The 17,866-nt window shown below is 46.1% G+C and overlaps 1 long non-coding RNA gene across 1 annotated transcript; it reads left to right on the top strand.

Annotated features, from left to right (window-relative positions):
• The first annotated feature begins 13,312 nt into the window (after positions 1 to 13,312).
• Positions 13,313 to 17,088, top strand: LOC142572304 (uncharacterized). Its single transcript, XR_012826039.1, has 2 exons — positions 13,313 to 13,757; positions 16,508 to 17,088. It is a non-coding gene; the product is annotated as an uncharacterized LOC142572304 (long non-coding RNA).
• Positions 17,089 to 17,866: the final 778 nt, after the last annotated feature.

Below are 17,866 nucleotides of genomic sequence, written 5' to 3'. Positions count from 1 at the left end.
TCACTTTCAATTAACGCACATCTGACCCACTGCTCGCAGGTCACTAGTTATTCAACCGCCGCGAATCAGCCACACAAATCTCTTCTGCACCTTCCACAGATGCCACTGCACCACAGCGGAACCACAGCGGAACCACCGCATGAACTACCACACGCCCAGCTTGGTCTCCCCACACCACACCTACCGCAGATTTCACGGAAACTCGCTTTCACTTGCACTTTTCACAGCTGACCTGCACTAAGCTCAGCTCAAAAGCTGCACTTCACATCACGAGCGCACGTTGATTTCCATACACGTTCACCATCACATCTTGTCGATTTGCATACGACGTATCGCCATATTATGCACTACGGACACACGCCAGCACCACAGCCGCACTTCTCACTGCACGTTTGACCAGTTTTGCGTTGATCTCATTTTATCACAATGCACGTGTTGGATACGTATAACACGCATACTTGCAACATTTAAAACACAATGTGGTCGCTGACGGAGCACACGCTTCACAGCCCTTAATAACGATGAACCTACCGCACACAGGTTCACTCACTTATTGTAGGCCACTCACCACCGATGGTGCAAGCACGACTCCGGCGGACTTCACGGATTGGATTGCACGGCACAAACCACGCACTGTGCAACACAACACGACACGACTTGGCAAGAAGGCGTCTTCAGTAAGGAGCTTCACGCCGCTGACTGAAGCGACACCTCACGTCCACACACTTTTTACAAGAACTTGCATCACTTCAAGTAGGCCGGCGCACAAATCGCACTTCACCTAGCCTTGCACAAACCTTGAACTGGCAACAAAGCACGACAGCGGCGCTGATGACGAGCAAGGGCGCCTCCATCACTTCACGAACTACCTACGGTAGTAGAAACTTCTTCCCAACTATCAGCAGTACTTCGGAAAGATTGCACTACGCACTGCAATTTTCCTGTCACTGCACTACACACAAAGTACAAACAGAATACGTCGAGGGCCGAACACTGGAATTCTTATGCTCCAGCACGTGAAAAACAGCAGGTCGGAGCACACCACGCATTTCTCGTGAAACACAGGCACGCAATAGACAGCGTGGATTATCGTTTCACTGGCGACGTAGGCAGCACTATGCTTCCTCTTTACGTCCTTTGGCGTTCCCCGCCGCAAACTTTTGTCACCGGCTACCATATCGACGAGCACAACTAATTCACCGCACCCACGCATCCCACCGCACCAAGCACACCCTCTCAAACACACTTGCGTAACCACTTCACATCACAACGATTTACTTCACTTTGCTATTTGCTGGAGACATGCAGCAGAAATAAATCACCACACCGCTGCACACAATTAGCAAAGCTAGAACACTCCCCAATTCACATCACTGGAGTTTTGCGCCATGGCGACACTGATTCACCACACCGTCGCGCTTCCTTTCACAGCGCTTTCTCAACCACGTGACAGCGCGAAATCACCACACTGGTTCACATCACAGAGCTTTCTCACCACGTGACAGCTCGAAATCACCACACAGATTCACATCCACCTGACGTTTTATCTGAAGCCACTCGATACAGCTGACGCACCACACCGACGCACATAACAGCACTTTCTCTGCCACGTGACAGCGCGAAATCACCACGCTGATTCACATCACGACTTTTTTACCTGAAGCCACTCGATACAGCTGACGCACCACACCGACGCACATCACAGCACTTTCTTGCCACGTGACAGCGCGAAATCACCACGCTGATTCACATCACCCGACTTTTTTACCTGACGCCACTCGATACAGCTGACGCACCACACCGACGCACATCACAGAGCTTTCTCAATCACGTGACAGCGCGAAATCACCACACATTCACATTCCCTGACGTTTTATTTGAAGCCACTCGATACAGCTGACGCCCCACACCAACGCACATCTCTTCACGGCGCTTTCTCGGCCACGTGACAGCGCGCAATCACCACGCTGATTCACATCACCTGACTTTTTTTTACCTGAAGCCACTCGATACAGCTGACACATCACACCGACGCACATCACAGCGCTTTCTCAGCCACGTGACAGCGCGAAATCACCACGCTGATTCACTTCACCTGACTTCTTACCTGGAGCCACTCGATACAGCTGACGCACCACACCGACGCACATCACAGCGCTTTCTAACCCACACGAATGCGCGAAATCACCACACTGATTCACATCACCCGACTTTTTACCTGAAGCCACTCGGTACAGCTGAGGCACCACACCGACGCACATCACTTCACAGCGTTTCCTCAGCCACATTACAGCGCAAAATCACAACACTGATTTACATCACCTGACTGGAGAAGGCCACTAGACACCACCGATTCACCATACCAACGCACGCTACACCATGACGACTTCAGAGCTTTTCGAAGTCACCAGACACAGCTTACGACAGTCTCACTTCGCCTGGGCTTTCGCCAGAACTATGACACACACACTACACGATGCTTTTCTGGGAGCCACACAGCACATATACACTTCGCCGACGCTCCTACACAAACACCCTAACACCCTTATTTTTCGATGGTTAAAACGCGCACTCCCGTTGATCAATTATTTATGAAGCACCACTGCTGACACCGATTCCGCAAAGTTGCAGACCGACGGCCTTCACCAACAAAGTCAGCTGCTTGATACGCATCTTCTGTCCACTGCTGCGCTTTAGAGGTGTGGAGGCTCGTTTTTCGGGAAGGCCCCATTGTCTAAGTGGGTGGTCACTATCCGTCCGCCTACCGGTGATTAGGTCGAGAAATTCTAGCACGTTCATTTACTTTGGTAGTGCGAACGTAAGACCGGTTGAAAAGTGACGTCGGTGAATTTGACTCACTTTTTTACACAAGCCGTGCATACTGAACTATCTAAACATTTAAGAGCACAGTAACAAAAATAATGTTTCGCTTTTTCGTCACTCCGAAGACCTCCCCCTCACTCCCCAAAGCCAGCTCCAACACTTCTTAGGTAACTTAGATCACCGACTGGCACGGTGGAGCACCTGAAACAAAGAAATAATGAAAGTACCGTCACCGCATCCTAAATGCTCTTTTAGCATAATATTGACAGCTTAAACATTCTGAACTTGGCTTATATTATTGTTACAAGCATACGTTTAAAATTCACTTGATTCACAACTTTTAACTTCAAGTAATAAGAACTTCGAAAATAATTTGTCGAAATTTTAAATTTTGGCAAAAAAAACTCAAAATACAACAATAAAAATGCTAAACATTCCATTGCCAGCAGTCATGAAAGGTTGTTTGTAATTTCCTCTTCTGGAACTGAATTTTTTGCTGAAGACCTAACCTGACCTCCACCACAAGCACGCCGAAGCACCATATTATCGTAATAGTCGCTCCTGGTAGCGATAAAAAGGCGCTAATGAGCCCGTGTGAAAGCGCTCACATACACAAAGCAGTAGAGACCAACAAATACGGCTGCACGTTATTTAGATCCGCTTATCTCCAGCAGCACAATGGAAGCAGTGAATAGGTCAATATGGTGTACGTGGCATCATGTGTATAAGACGGCGTTTTTTTTTTTTCCAGGTTCATATACGGGGATCGTCGAACTGAATAACATAAATGACTTCGGCAGTATCCTAATACTGTTTTTCTTTCTTCTTTTTTTTTTTCTAGAAAAGAGCGGAAGTCACGTCAACGCCACTGACGGCATGGCGCCAACTTTACTTCTAACCCTAACCACCCACTACACCACGACGTCAGCCCTATTATTGCCAAGTCGAATGTATTTACCCACTCCAAAAGGGTCATCCGCCCCGCGTCTCTGTCAGCAACAAGCGCCGCGTTTCGACATATAGCACTAAACACGTACGCGCAGTCGCGAACGCTCCACTAGAGGCGGTTAACCTCGGGCTATCATAACAATTACACGCCATTTTTTATGTTGAGCAGAACAAGTAGTTGCACCCTCCACATCCCCCTCCCTCCTTTTTAAAATGCAATCTACTTTCACATTTCATTCAGGCAACACGCACATTTGCTCCATATGCCACAAAACTTTAAAAGAAAACTTGCACTAAGGTGCACAAAGTTGAATAACACTGCTTCTGCGAATTCCGTCCTTGTCAACCGAGAGGAGGCGACGCCATTTTGAACTTCTGTATGCACCGGGCAACAAACGAAATCCTACCGCACGACGGTAAAGCTTATTGGCAGGCGTTCATTCCCCACTCACTTATCACATCGTGGCGAGTCTGAAGTTCCAATGCAGACAAATTCTGCATGCGAAAGAAAAATCAAGAACTACGGCAGCAGAAGCACTGACGAGCCAACTTACCAACCTCTCGGCATCCCGACGTCGCAGCAAATGGCGCAATGGTGCCGTTTGCAACGGCTTTCATACCTCGGATGTCCCCATACTTTACCCAAACTCCATAAAACTCCCTGTCCTGTTCAGATCTCCCTGGTTGTCCTAGCCTCCTCAGCTCAGGCGTCAAAGTGTAAACGATAGATAGCAGTCACTGTTTCTCAATAACGTAATTATGTTATCTAGATAAGGTCCCTTTTCTGTATTTAATGTAGTTATGCACTACAGGTTGGTGAGTATATATGAGGCTTACTGCGCAGAGTAGACTCACCCATTCTTCCCTATATCGTAGGTAGCTGCCAGTGGTAGGGAACTTCGTAAAGGTATTTTTTTTTTATGTATTACGATCGTGCCAACCGAAATCGTGTTATTGTTACTGTGCACGTATTCGATTAATTTAGCTTTAGGCATAAACAATACTCTTTTACGAAAGCATCTTTGCGGTACCAAAAATGCGGCAGATGTAGCCTAGGGCACTTTCCATTCGTTTTCTTCCCCAGAAACGTTAAACGTTGCTGCCTATGCGTGTTTTTAGGTTTTCTTTTCTTTTTTCGCTTTGTATCAACTACAACTTCGAGGAGTAGATTACAAGCGGCTGTACTTTCACCTTATTGTTAATACTGCGTTGTTGAATATGTTTGTAGTGCGTGTTTGAAGTGCGTCTTACTGAAAGACGGCACTGAGTAGGAAAACAGTGCGATCCAAGCTGCTGCGTCGATCCTGTGCATGTGCCCAGTGCAGTGGTGCGTACGCTTCCACGAACTACTGTGTGAGGGTAGAGTGGCGTAGTGGTGCAGGTGGGGGAAAGAGAGGGAACTAAGGTGCAGTCACGGACGAGACACGGACGGGACGGGTGCGCTGTTAAGATGCACTGTGTAAGGCCTGCACTTAGGGTGCATGAATGCGCTCCCTCTCTCTCTCTCCTCTCTCCCCCGTACCTGCAAAGCGGGAGGAGAAACCGCAGTTGACTCTACAGTCTTGGCGTCCGAAATAGCGACGCACGGGATCACGAAGGCCAAGCTGCCATGCTCTAAACTATTTTCTAGAGGTACTTCAAATTATCATTGGGGCAGTCGCCATCACCAAAATCAGGCTGCGAAAGGCGGTGCCAAAGATAAAATCCACACATCATTTTACCATCTGCATACATTCGTCGACATTCGACTCGCACACTCAGTTGGGACGTTGCTGAACCCATGCAATCGGCCTATGTTTCGAATATGGCAAAATGTGCCTATGATGAAAGGGATCACCTCAGAAGCCTGCCGCTTCATCAAGACAGCTTCCTGCGAATCGCTGGACACCGTAATAAGATAAAAAATTCCAGGGCTACTTCCTCGTCGGCAAGGTACCATTATATCATCGGCTTCACCTGAACGTAGCATTCACGCGTTCGAACAGTTATCTGTGTTGCGAGGCTTACCACCGATTCCTACTGCGAAAACTGTGGCAGTTTATAATTAGAAGCAGTGGAACACAGATTATTTCACGTTTAGTAAAATTTAGGCGTGCAGACACATACAACCGAAACGTCCTTTCTTTTTTTTTTTTTTCTACCCTGAATCCCTACCTAAACTTTCTGTCGTTCTAAACATATCACTTGAATTATCCGCGTGTACCGCGACGAGAGATATTGTCTTAAGCGCCAAATGGACATGATTTGTCACGCTCTGCTAACGTTACGTGGCATCTTAGGTCCTATGTAGGGGTGTAACCAAGAGGAGGCGCACCAAATACGTACCTCCCTCAACAATTAATGTATACCAGCGATATTCGGCATGAAACGACATGCGACAGCACCCGCCCGGCCCACCGCCCTCCTCCGAAATAATTTCCTTGCTACGCCACTGGTCCTATGCCCTGCCTTTCAAAATAGCGGCGGGACTTGGATTAATTCTTCCGATAGCTCTTAGAAAATGGCCTACTCAGAAAGCTTTACTAAGGCTCACTTCATGACATAGAAAGGCCTGAATTTTTCGCCATCTTCTCACCTGTAAATATCATTATCAAGTTTACTCGCACATTTTCTTTTATGTTTTCTTTTTCTTTTTACGCTCCCATCTGAATTATTCAAATCCCCTTCCTATACACAGTCACATGTCAGCGGTCATATGCACGCGGACAAAAAAATATCTGCCTTCCACTAAAGAGATTCCCTCTCTCCAAACAATAAATACAGACGTTTCCAAAGCATTGTTCAATGCGTCGTTTTCATCGATGTCCTCTGTCGTCGGTGCTCTGCGTCCTTCCTGCTGCTCAGCACGAGGTCGCAGGCTCGATCCGCGGCCGTGGCTGCCGCATTCCGATGGAAGCGATCAGGACAATGATTTGAATTAAATTTGTTGCACTTAAGAGAAACATTTTAACTCTTGTGAGCAACGAAATCGAAATTTTAGTTTGAGCTGCCAAGGCGTGTTTCTTTTTTTTTTTTTTGGAATATTGTAAAATTTCAAGAAATGAAGGATCAGGTTGAGAACTTCGTGACTGCGCTACAAGAAGTGATGTGATTTTGCAAACTACACTTGTTCAAGATCTTAAGTGGGTAATATCAACGTATAACAGGTGGATCTATAAAACAAACCATTATTTTGTAAACGGAAGTGTAGAAAACGCCACGTGAGATGCAGATGAAAAATTGAAAATGCCGTGACAGTACTTTTAAAACGCTAATTTCGTGCGTTAAGCAAGTGCCTGCAATTATCTACATTTAAATTTATAGTAAGCAGACAGGGGTATGGAAAGCATCAACAGCACGCAGAGCGCATATTACAGATTCTTTGCTGTTATTGTGTTTAAACCGGTTTTTCTTGTAACTGACAAACTGAAAGGGTAAATTCACCAGCCCGTTTCCTTTCCTTATTACATTCTTAGCAATGCAATTGTGCTTCGTGCATTACAACATTACATGCATTCCATATCTAGCCTATAGCGACGCATACGAACATAGAGAGCTACAGGAATATTTGTGCCACAACAATAATCGCCATCTGCCTTGATTGCGTTTCCTTTCTTGAAATTTCGGCGCTCGCTACTCTCCTGTCGAGAATTCTGTGTCACACTGATAACGCGCAAGCCGTTCCTGACTTGGAAGTACCGGGCTTGCAGCGCTAAAGAAAGGAAATGCGGTCAAGATGGATGGCGATTATGGTTGTGGGACAAGATAAGCCCCAAAGAGCGTAAATATTTTAAGAGTGATATATAATGAAATGTATTCCATTATGTCTTTATTCCAATCTACTGACGACAAATTTACGTAACCGCCGACGCAAGCACGAGCGACGACCCGCAAGGTTGTTTCAACAGCCCAATTAAACACTCTTCTATTTCGAATTACGGGCGACTTTCAAGTTTTCAAAAAAAAGTGAGGTCATGTTAAAATGCCGCTGCTTCCAAGTTTGCCATTTAAGAAACTGGCCCTAAGGCACTAATAAACACGTTAATTAATGAAAATTTGTTATTAAAGCGAAAGTCTTAAATGCCTCATCAAACGGTGGCCTTGAAAACGCGGCGCGCGGTACAGAAAGTCAAGTGAGCTCGCGCGTTCATCGTCGTCTTCTTCCACAGCTGGCTGCGATGCCGCTCATCATGACCCCGCCCCCACCCCCCCAAACAAGTTCATTAAGATAGAGTTAATTTCGGCACTCGAAACCACGACCTTCGGTGGGAGTCGAACCCCCGAACTAATGAGGGAGTTGAATAATAATAATAATATTTGGGGTTTTACGTGCCAAAACCACTTTCTGATTATGAGGCACGCCGTAGTGGAGGACTCCGGAAATTGACCACCTGGGGTTCTCTAACGTGCACCTAAATCTAAGTACACGGGTGTTTTCGCATTTCGCCCCCATCAAAATGCGGCCGCCGTGGCCGGGATTCGATCCCGCGACCTCGTGCTCAGCAGCCCAACACCATAGCCACTGAGCAACCACGGCGGGTAAGAGGGAGTTGAACCCAAGACATTTGGTTTTAAGGCGAAGTTAATTAAGGCACTCGAACCCTCGACCTTTCGTGCGAGTCGCACCCTCGACCTTTGGTAGGAGTCGAACCCACGACCTTTGGTGTTAATCAGGGCGAAGTTCATTAAGGCAGTTAAAGTAGTGTCAATTAAGGCACTCGAACACACGACCTTTGGTGGGAGAAGACAAGTAATAAAAACTAACAACGCATTCGAATGAGAATGTCAAGAAATTTAATGAATGTCTCTTGAGCAGTGGCGTAGCAACAGGGGGGGCCGGGGGCCCCGGGTGCAAGGAGCCGGTGGGGGGGTGTCATGTACGCCTGAAGACACACCTCTTTCCGCCGGCTTGACTGGGCGCAAATTGCAAAGAATGCTCCGGTATCCAGTAGCCCGAGCTCATGCACCCAATGCGTTGCGCCGCAGAATTGTCGGCTGCAGCTCTATCAACATCCCACGAAATAATTACACGAATGTGCGGGCTAAAAAATGTAATTCTCAAAATGGTCACTAAACTACTCGCCTTAGCGGAACGTTTCATGTGGGGTGCGCTCGTGCCGTGAGTTCATGCTGGGAGCAGGAGTCGCTAAACATACAGTGAGGCGTTGTAAGGCGTTGGGGCTCTTGGGCAAAGCCACCTAGAAAAAAATGTTAAGGCCTCCGCACGCCGGTGTGACGTCACGCTAGTCGGATGGGCCGGACAATCGACGCCGTCGGCGTCTCCGCGCCTAGGTTCGTTGCGCTTGCAGTGTGTCTCTTTGCGCGTCGCAGATACTATGGCATGAGAAAATTAGTGCTGTCCTTAAAGTGACAGCAACCTATAAATTCAGATGCTTCGTTTCCAAAGCAAGACACGTATAGCTGACGCAAAAAATAAGGGGGAGCCGCTGGTTCACCGCAGTCAACACCACCATAGAAAGCAGCATTCTTTCATACCTTCCTTAGATTACTTGATTGGCAACATTTTTGTTTTTTGCGTGTATCGCAACACGACCTCCCTTATTGTGCTTGTGATGTTTGGTCGGGACTAAGACAAGCAAACTGCATGCTGCTTAGTCACTCAACTTTAGACGGAACGAAAGAAAGAGGAAAACTGCATATTGAAGACACAGAATATACTTTATTCACAAATGATAAGAACTGCATTCAGAAACAAACATTTTAAATCTTCCATATACAATTATCATTCTCACTCTTGCATTGCGTAAAACAGTCCTCGCTAGACACACGAATATCGAGGTTAATTTTATTGTGAAAATTTTATCATTATAGGGTCACACACAACTAATTCTCAAGTAGAATAAGCTTCCGTCTTTGTTGTACCATTTCTTGTGGTTATTTTATTTCCACCCGCCTTGTTTGCAGGCCTTATTGGTCTTCATAAAATACTGAGATAATGGTGAAAAGTAAGTAAAAAACGAGAGGCCTACTCTCAGTCCTAAAGGAAAACATGCAATTAATGGATTGCGGTAGCATGGAGAGTTCGAATCATAAATAGGTAGCACAATACACTCAAATAACATTTGAATTGGCCAAAATGCAGGGTTTAAATTTTGATAATGTAGGCAAATAAGTCCTAGCTACGCCACAGGTTTCTTTTTACAAGAATTCTGTCAACACAAACATACGTAGATGTTCAACAAAACAGAGCTTCATGAATAAAAAATAAATGATGAGAAACATCTCAGGCCTTCAAGGTCTGCAATTTTCGGTCGTTCTTTGCGCTGCGTAATTTGTCGTTTTCTGTGCGGCACAAGTTGTTCAGCAGTGTATTCGCTGCAGATCTTACAACATGCCCCATTACCTCCTGTGCAGGATGACCGAATTCACACACATCGACATCCTCAAAGTCATGAAGGGTAGTGAACACAAGGCCGACAAGAGTATCTTTCTGCCTAGGAAGGCTGAAAAATCGTACGGCATATTCTGGTGTCCTGAGCTTGTCCAATATAATTTCAGTAAAGAGTACAGCATTAACTACAACTGCTCGTGGAAACTTCAGGCCACCCCTTGTCATCTTCGTGATTAATGCATTCTCAGGGTCATCTAGATCGAATTCTTGCATCACAAGGCTTTCACTGCAAGATGCGCATGTCAGCTTTTTTAGAGCTGCATGGGCACAATAGCCGGCAACATAGGTTTGTGCCGGTAGCCTTGACGTTTTTTTCTCAATGTCGGAGTCGGTCACAGTGACTTGAAACTAGCCGTTTCCTGAATGTACACTTGTCTCCAACGTGTTCGCGCTCGGTGGTAGTAGAATGTCCAAATCTGGCAGGTCCAGAAGCTTCTGCAAACGCAATTTGTTTTCAGATTCATATATCTGCCTTATAGACACGTGGTAATTGGCACCAGACAATTGCCGGTACTTTCCAAAGCGATCCTCTAAGCTATCAGTTTGAAATTTGCCCAAAAGAACATACTCGAAATGAAGCTCTTTGAGACAGTATATGGCAAGTTCGTGCAAGGCATGGGTAGTGTGGCTGAAAGCTATGTGCGTTTCACGTGTCAAGCGGCCATTGTCATGTTCGAGGCTTCTCCAGTGATCAAGCCATTGAACTATTCTCTCTAAGAATTCTAGTTGAGGACATGACGATGAAACTATTGGACCTTGCAATTGATCTCGCAACCGCTGTCCTTTTCTTGGCGTCTTGACGTTAACAATGTTCCACCAAGTCAAAATGGTGTCGACATATGCTGCATGCTGGAACGTTGCAACACTGAGAGCAGCAACAGTAGATGAGTTAAAAATCTTTAAGGCCAGTTTAACGTTCTGCCGTTCCATGTTTGAGGGGTTCAGTGCCTTCAAAGTGAGCGTTGGTGCTAGCTTCAAGAGCTCATGCTTTTCAGCTTCGTGCAGCTGGCATAATACCTTGAAAGATGCTGTAAGTATCTTTGGTTCAGCCTCATCACTCTTCGGTTCAGGAAAGTACATGCATTTGCCAATGTTTCTTTGATTCAGCCAGTTATTTCTTATACACTTTAGTATGTGAACTGGGTCCACCACAAAAAACAGGGGTCGTGATGGGTCAGCAGGATGCTGGTAAACAATGCTGACACTTGCCGGCTTAGCGAAGTAGGACATGGCTTTTCTGTTTATGGAGTTATTGTCCGAGATCACTGCGATTATTCTAAAACCAGATGCCTCTAGATCAAGAACAATTTTCCGAAGGAAGTCGTGCAGCGCCTTAGCATCGATTTGTGCCACAGGAAGAATGTGTACAACATCCTTGTTTGAAGAAAGCAGGCTCTGTATCATAAATACGTGGGCAGATTTTGCTGCAGTCGATGAATTTACCGCAGCACCAGTAACCAACCCAGCCTTGTAATCAAAAAATGATTGAAGGTGAATCTCATCAATCATTAACGTTACAGTCTTTTCATGCTCTTTATATGTGTTTACAATACGCTTTGCATAGGAAAGAAAGCTACATTCTTGCTGCTCCGTTTCAGGGCGTACATCGTACGATGAACACAGTCTTCTGATCGTATCAGGATGCGGCATCTTAAGCTTCATCGAACTCCTCAGGAATATATATGCATGAGGTGAAATTGTGAACAAAAGGCTAGCAAAAACCAATAAATCGGGGGGATATCGGCCAGCATCATTCAAAACAAGATGAACTTGACTCTTCAAGAATTTAAGCACTTCCAAATGCCATTCTTCCAACTCGCATGCGAAATGTTTTCCACTTACTTCCTCTAGCAATGTCGAAACCAATGTCAGTAGATGACGGGCCTTTTCAGAACGCTCAGTGCTGATATCCTTACGTGTCTGTTCGATCATGTGTAACACACTTTTCAAATCTCTCAAGTCGCACAGCTTTTCAGGAACTAAAACATCACCACACTTCCTCACACCCGTTTCACCAAAAAATACTTCGACGCGCAGGTCTGTGGACGCGATCACCGAAGTACGGACTGCAGGAGCAGATTGAAGTGACAAGTCCAAAAAGAAAACCTTGGAGCCCTTGTTCAAAACTGTCCAGAAGTCCGAACACTGAAAGCTTGGCAAGGCCTTCAGCAAGTCCGCAAAGCTACCAACCAGATTTTTGGCGTCCTCTTATGCTTGGGTTTGCTGAGAAAGCATTATTGCTTTTTGCAAATATGTGGCTTCCAAGCGCGCTCTTTTGGCAGCCGGTGCTTCTCTACCGCACACTTGCGGACGCGATAAATAGGCAGGGCAATTGGGAAACAAGCTCGGAACTGCAGTTTTCTTCAGACGGATGTTTTTCATGGCAACTTCGACCACTTTTCCTGTCTTGACGTCCGTGTAAGATGTCCTCAAGTAATCCGATGGCAAGAAATGCTTTTCACAGAGCTGAAAAAAAAAAAAAAACAAGCCGTTACAGGTATGAAGCTCGACGAAAATGTTGAATTTACAAGCGCGTCGACAGGTGCAGAGACCCATCTATTGTGCACGCGTGCACGAATGCATTGCGCACTATGCTGACGAAACCTATTCGTCTGGAAACCCAGAATAACAATAGAGAGAAGAAATACTTACCACTGTGTACTTCGTTGGCGAGAAGTCCTTCCGAGGAACTGCTCTCGTCCATGCTTCCCGAGTGGCTCGGTCAGATGGGAACTTGTGCACTCGGACACTTTGTCCTCCGTCATAATTGGACTTGCAGTTTGGTGCGCAACAGCCAGGCATAGTTGCGCTTCCGTGTACGACGAACCACGCACAATCGAAGAAAAGCAATCGCGTTTACGGTGCAGCATGCCCCACCAAAGCCACCAAGCAAATGCTCCACGCGTTGCCGCTCTAGCGTTGCAGCCACGGAGAAAATTTGTTTTCAGAACGCGCGCCGCGTTCTAGAAACGCAGCGCTCCCCCATCCACCGCTACCATCCGACTCTCGTGACGTATTGACAGGGGAGAGGAGGTGATGCGGTGGCCTTACATTTTTTTCTAGGTGGCTTTGTCTTGGGTCCCTCTTCCGCTCAGAACGCGCAACGAAGACGAACAAAGACAGCAGTAAGAGGGCGTTCAACGAGCACGCCCGGCGCTCTCGTTTACGGCGAAGCATTCGTTGAGAGCAACGTTGCATAAGTGCGGCCGTCAAAAGTCGCGAATGGGATTCTCTGGATCGTCTTCAGACTCGGTGCGGCCGAAGAGTTTGGCGGCGTATGACGCGACAGGCTGTCGCATGCGCCACGATGTTCAGCCATCCTCTATGGTTTAGCTCGCTTTTACTTCCCCTCTCCCGCTCGCTACGAGAAGCCGCTGCGAAACCTGCCGTTATGTTTCACGCTTTCCTTCTTATGCTCGAAAGTTTCAGAAAACTGTTGTTATTGTGTGACTTCATGTCACAAGTACAGTGTTTGTGTCAGCTGCACAGAATTAAAAAAAAGAAAAACGTGAATTTTGTAGGGATATTTCCCGATATTCTATGAAGTTATGTGTATGTGATTACTAGGAACTCGGTAGCGTGAAAAATATGGCAGGTAAGTAATAACCCTATCCTTAATAATCCCCTAATTAGTACTTATAGAGGAAGCACTTCAATTCCACAACTGAGGACTCAAAGTCATATTATTAACTCAACAAAAACTTCTTAGACAAAATCGTTTTGGGTGCTACAACCTACAGTACTTAGGCACTGCGGGCGGCGCCCAGTATGGCAGTAGCGAAAGAAATATGAAATAGTGGAACAGTGAGGTTGATCGCTCAACCCTCTCCATTGCGAGTGCAGACCAACAGGTTTCGCTGGCACGGGCTTCATCGAGGTCCTTTTTTTTTTTTATGGTGATGCCAAGAATCGACGCGAAGCGTGCTCTATTCTGCTCCCAATCTTTTGGTGGTACCGCAGCTAGGATAATCACGTTTGTCCGTATAGCAGCAAATAAAAACAAGGCTTTATTGATCACAATGAAGAGAAGTCGTAATTGTCATAACATTGGCGCCCGCGAAGCAGGGAGGCAGGTGGCGTTTTCCGTTTTACTAATATGGTGGGGAGATCAGCGTCACTGAGACACAATTTAATTTTCGTTTTCGTTCAGGGCTGCCCACAGCCAAAATACTGCGGGCCATAGTACCTACGACGATTTTTGTGAAGTTGTTGTTGGGCAAGATATGAATGTCGGCCTTCAATTTTCCAAATGCAATGTTGCTGCTAAAATTGGTAATTAAAACTTAATAATTTTTTTTACTTGTGACGTGAGCCGTATTTGCCACGATGCCGCATTTGTATTGGTTGCCAAGCCTAACAGTCTGACAGAAGATGTGCACATGTGCTTATCACAAGTTATCAGTGCAGCACACTGTGTCATCTATGGGCCCCGGGTGCCAGACGACCTACCTACGCCACTGCTCTTGAGCGCGCGCCTTAACTTACGCTAGTGACTGTCAATTTTTAGTTTTTATCATCCCGTAGCTCACGTAATCGGCGGCAAAATGTGACCACATCGCCTAGGAACTCCTTAGCAAAGGCGCCACGTTCTCTACGCTTGTAGCCTTTTTTAAAATAAAATAAAAATATGTATATGGTCTAAAAAAGAACACCTTGCATAAAGTATATGACTGACGTTACTGTAACTGGCCTGTACGAGCTTCTCTTATCCTTATCACCTTTGATTTTGTAGATGAGGTTCACCTTGCTTTCCCACCATCCAACCGGAATCGTCTTCGTTTTAATCACTTGCTCTATGGTATTCGTCACCAGTGATTTGCTCTTTGCACCCAGCTATTTGTTTAGCTCTATTGGGATTTCTTCGGGTACGGCGGGCATGTTATTAGGGACATTTTCTTCTGCTTTTTTCCCAGTAAAACTTTTCTGGGCTAAATTTTTATCTCTCAGGCTTATCTGTTGTTGCTGGATCTGTTTAAATCTGAACTACGCTTTCTGTCGTACCGAAGTTATCCCTAATAACGTCTGTGATGTACCGCAGCGCATCGTCTCCTTCGAAGATGTTACCGTCTTCATTCCTTATAGCCGTTGAATATTTAGTTGGAGCTCTGAATGCTCTTACATTCCGGTTCTTCCCGATACTCGGTACTATTGGGATGTCCTGTCCGTTAGCTCTCAGCGTGATTTAACGGGTTGATGACAGTTTCCTCCCTCTGCAGGTGGGTCTACACAGTAGTACCTCTGATTTTTGCGGAAAGTAAGAAATCCGGTGATACATATTCAGTTGCTACTACGTCGCGCTTTGCAATGTTTCTTGGATTTCTGTGTCACTCCCTCCGGTTACCCAGAGTGTTACGTCGTCTGCATATAAGCTATGCTGTAGTTTAGGGATTTTGGCTATAGCTTGCTTGGCAATCCCAGTGTGGCCATGTTGAAGAGGTTGGGAGACAGGACCGAGTCCTGGGGCGTCCCTTTATTCCCGAGTGAAATTCTCTCCGAGGTTACCCCACTGGCAGTGATTGTGGCTGTCCTGTCTATAAGAAAGTCTTTGATGTAATTGTATGCTCTGGAGTCAACTGCTAGTTTTAGCTGGGTTAGTATGTCTTTGTAATGAACATTGTTGAAGGCTTTGGTTAGATCGAGGCTGAGAATGGCCCGGGTATGAAGTTCAAAAAAAATTTTTCAGGGGTAGGCCAGTGACTGTTTCCGTTATGAAATGGTATGTTACACATGCGCAGTCACACGCAGCTTGTGTTTTCTAAGAGTAATTAATATGCTACCCAGACAAACAAAGCCTCAAGACACCAGCCATTATGTGGCGAATTGGCCAAAATGAGCAAAGTGCCCTTGAGGCCTATCAAGCTAATCAGAGCTCTAAGCATGAACAGTTCACGAGCCACAGGTCTGGATGGCGTCGAAGCACCCCCTACCAATTTGTTGGAGCAACACCAAGAACCCTTGTTTCATGCATCTGTTGAGGGGAGTGAGTGGCAGAACTTAAGTGCCCCTACTTGCTTCATGATGCTACCAATTTCAGTGCTGCTACCAGATGCTTAATTGTAGTTAGCTGTATAATGCAACTGCAAAGATGCAATGTGGATTACTATAATTTCATTGTCTGGGCACCATATCTCGTTTATGTTGAGTGAATAAGGCAGTGCACTGAGTTCTGCAACATGTTTTCCATCGCAAGGGAGTTCTTTGTCAAGGCAATCCTAGTGGAGGTCTTTAGGAGATACTTTATGTGACAGCAGAACAATGCAGAAGAAATATACACTGCTTTTGCAATGGGCACACAATTGGTTCCATTCTTCTTGTGTTACTGTTTAAATGATTCATCCACTGCAGATGTGATCTTTGAAAGGTGAAGATGTTCCTCCATCTGTACTCTGGGGTACAAACAAGATGGCATCATGGACATGTGCCGAAGAGAGTTTCTACCAGCACTGTACTGGCTTGCCCTCCACCTTCCAACCCGTAGCTTCAGTGCTGCGGCTGTCCACCATGGTCAACAGCAGAGCTTGATGACCAAGCTTGTCACCTGCAGCTTCATCGTATGCTATAGAAGCCTATGAGAAAGCACCAGGTGCTCAACTAGCCTCATCTTGTGCTACATGGACCACACACCGTCAGCAACAAAATGCCATAGGATGCTCACCACGTTATAATATTTAAATGCTAGTCATTGTAAATTGGTTACTTACGGTGTTGTTCAGATTGACTTTTGCTTGTAGCTGTAGATCAATGTCTTGTAACCTTTCATTTGCCTATGTTGTAGGATGCTCACTGCGTTATCATTTTTAAATGCCAGTCATTGTAAACTGGATTCTTGTTTTCTTTCAGTTTGACTTTTGCATGAAGCTGTTCATTTGTGTTTCGTAATCTTTAGTGATTTCTCTTTTTATTTACTTATAAATGCCCCTTGTTCATCCCTGCTGTCCTCTCCTTCATCTTTCCACTGTACAGTGGAACCCCGTTCATACGTTTTTCACCGGACCGGGGAAAAAAAACGTAACAGCCGGGAAAACGCAACAGTGAGGAAAGCTTCGAAAATGAATGAAAAAAAGTGCAGCTTCAACTATAGACAATTTATTTCCACAGAGTGCGCTTAGGACCTAAAAAAAAGTCCAGAATTGTGGCTTGCCGTTTCTTTCGCTCGCTAGAAATCACCACACGTTTCTCAATAGCCTGGAAGGCCGCATTGCTGTCAGCGTCGCTGTGAGGTGCGACGTACCTGCGGAGGAGGTCCAGAGCCGCAACGGCTTTTCGAAAGCTACGATTTGGCAACTCCCCGGCATCATGCGGCTCGTGCATCGCAGTCTGCGACTTCACTCGCGACCGAGATCCCAACGATCTCGGCGATGCTCTGACACTCTGACGTCCCGACAACAACATCCACGGCGACGTAGTCGTCGTATGTGACCGCCATTTTGGCTTTTGGCGAGTTTTGGCCGGGCTTGGCTATGGAGCTGGCTGCAAGAAGCCGCACGCCAATTCGATGGAGGCCTCTCGAACTGGCGCGCGGCTTCTTGCAGCCAGTTCCATAGCCAAGCCCGGCCAAAACTCGTCAAAAGCCAAAATGGCGGTTGGAGCGCGTTGCCTACTTTAGCCCAGGCGGGTTCGGGGGGCTAAGTTGCGACGTATCATGCGGGAACGTTTTCACAGCTACGACGTAACCGCGGGGTTCCTTATACATTGGATCCTATG

The sequence above is a fragment of the Dermacentor variabilis genome, chromosome 1 (genome assembly GCF_050947875.1).
Source record: "Dermacentor variabilis isolate Ectoservices chromosome 1, ASM5094787v1, whole genome shotgun sequence".
NCBI classification, from domain to species: domain Eukaryota; kingdom Metazoa; phylum Arthropoda; class Arachnida; order Ixodida; family Ixodidae; genus Dermacentor; species Dermacentor variabilis.
Note: the sequence above shows the minus strand (reverse complement) of the source record. Positions and strands in the feature narration are given on the sequence as shown.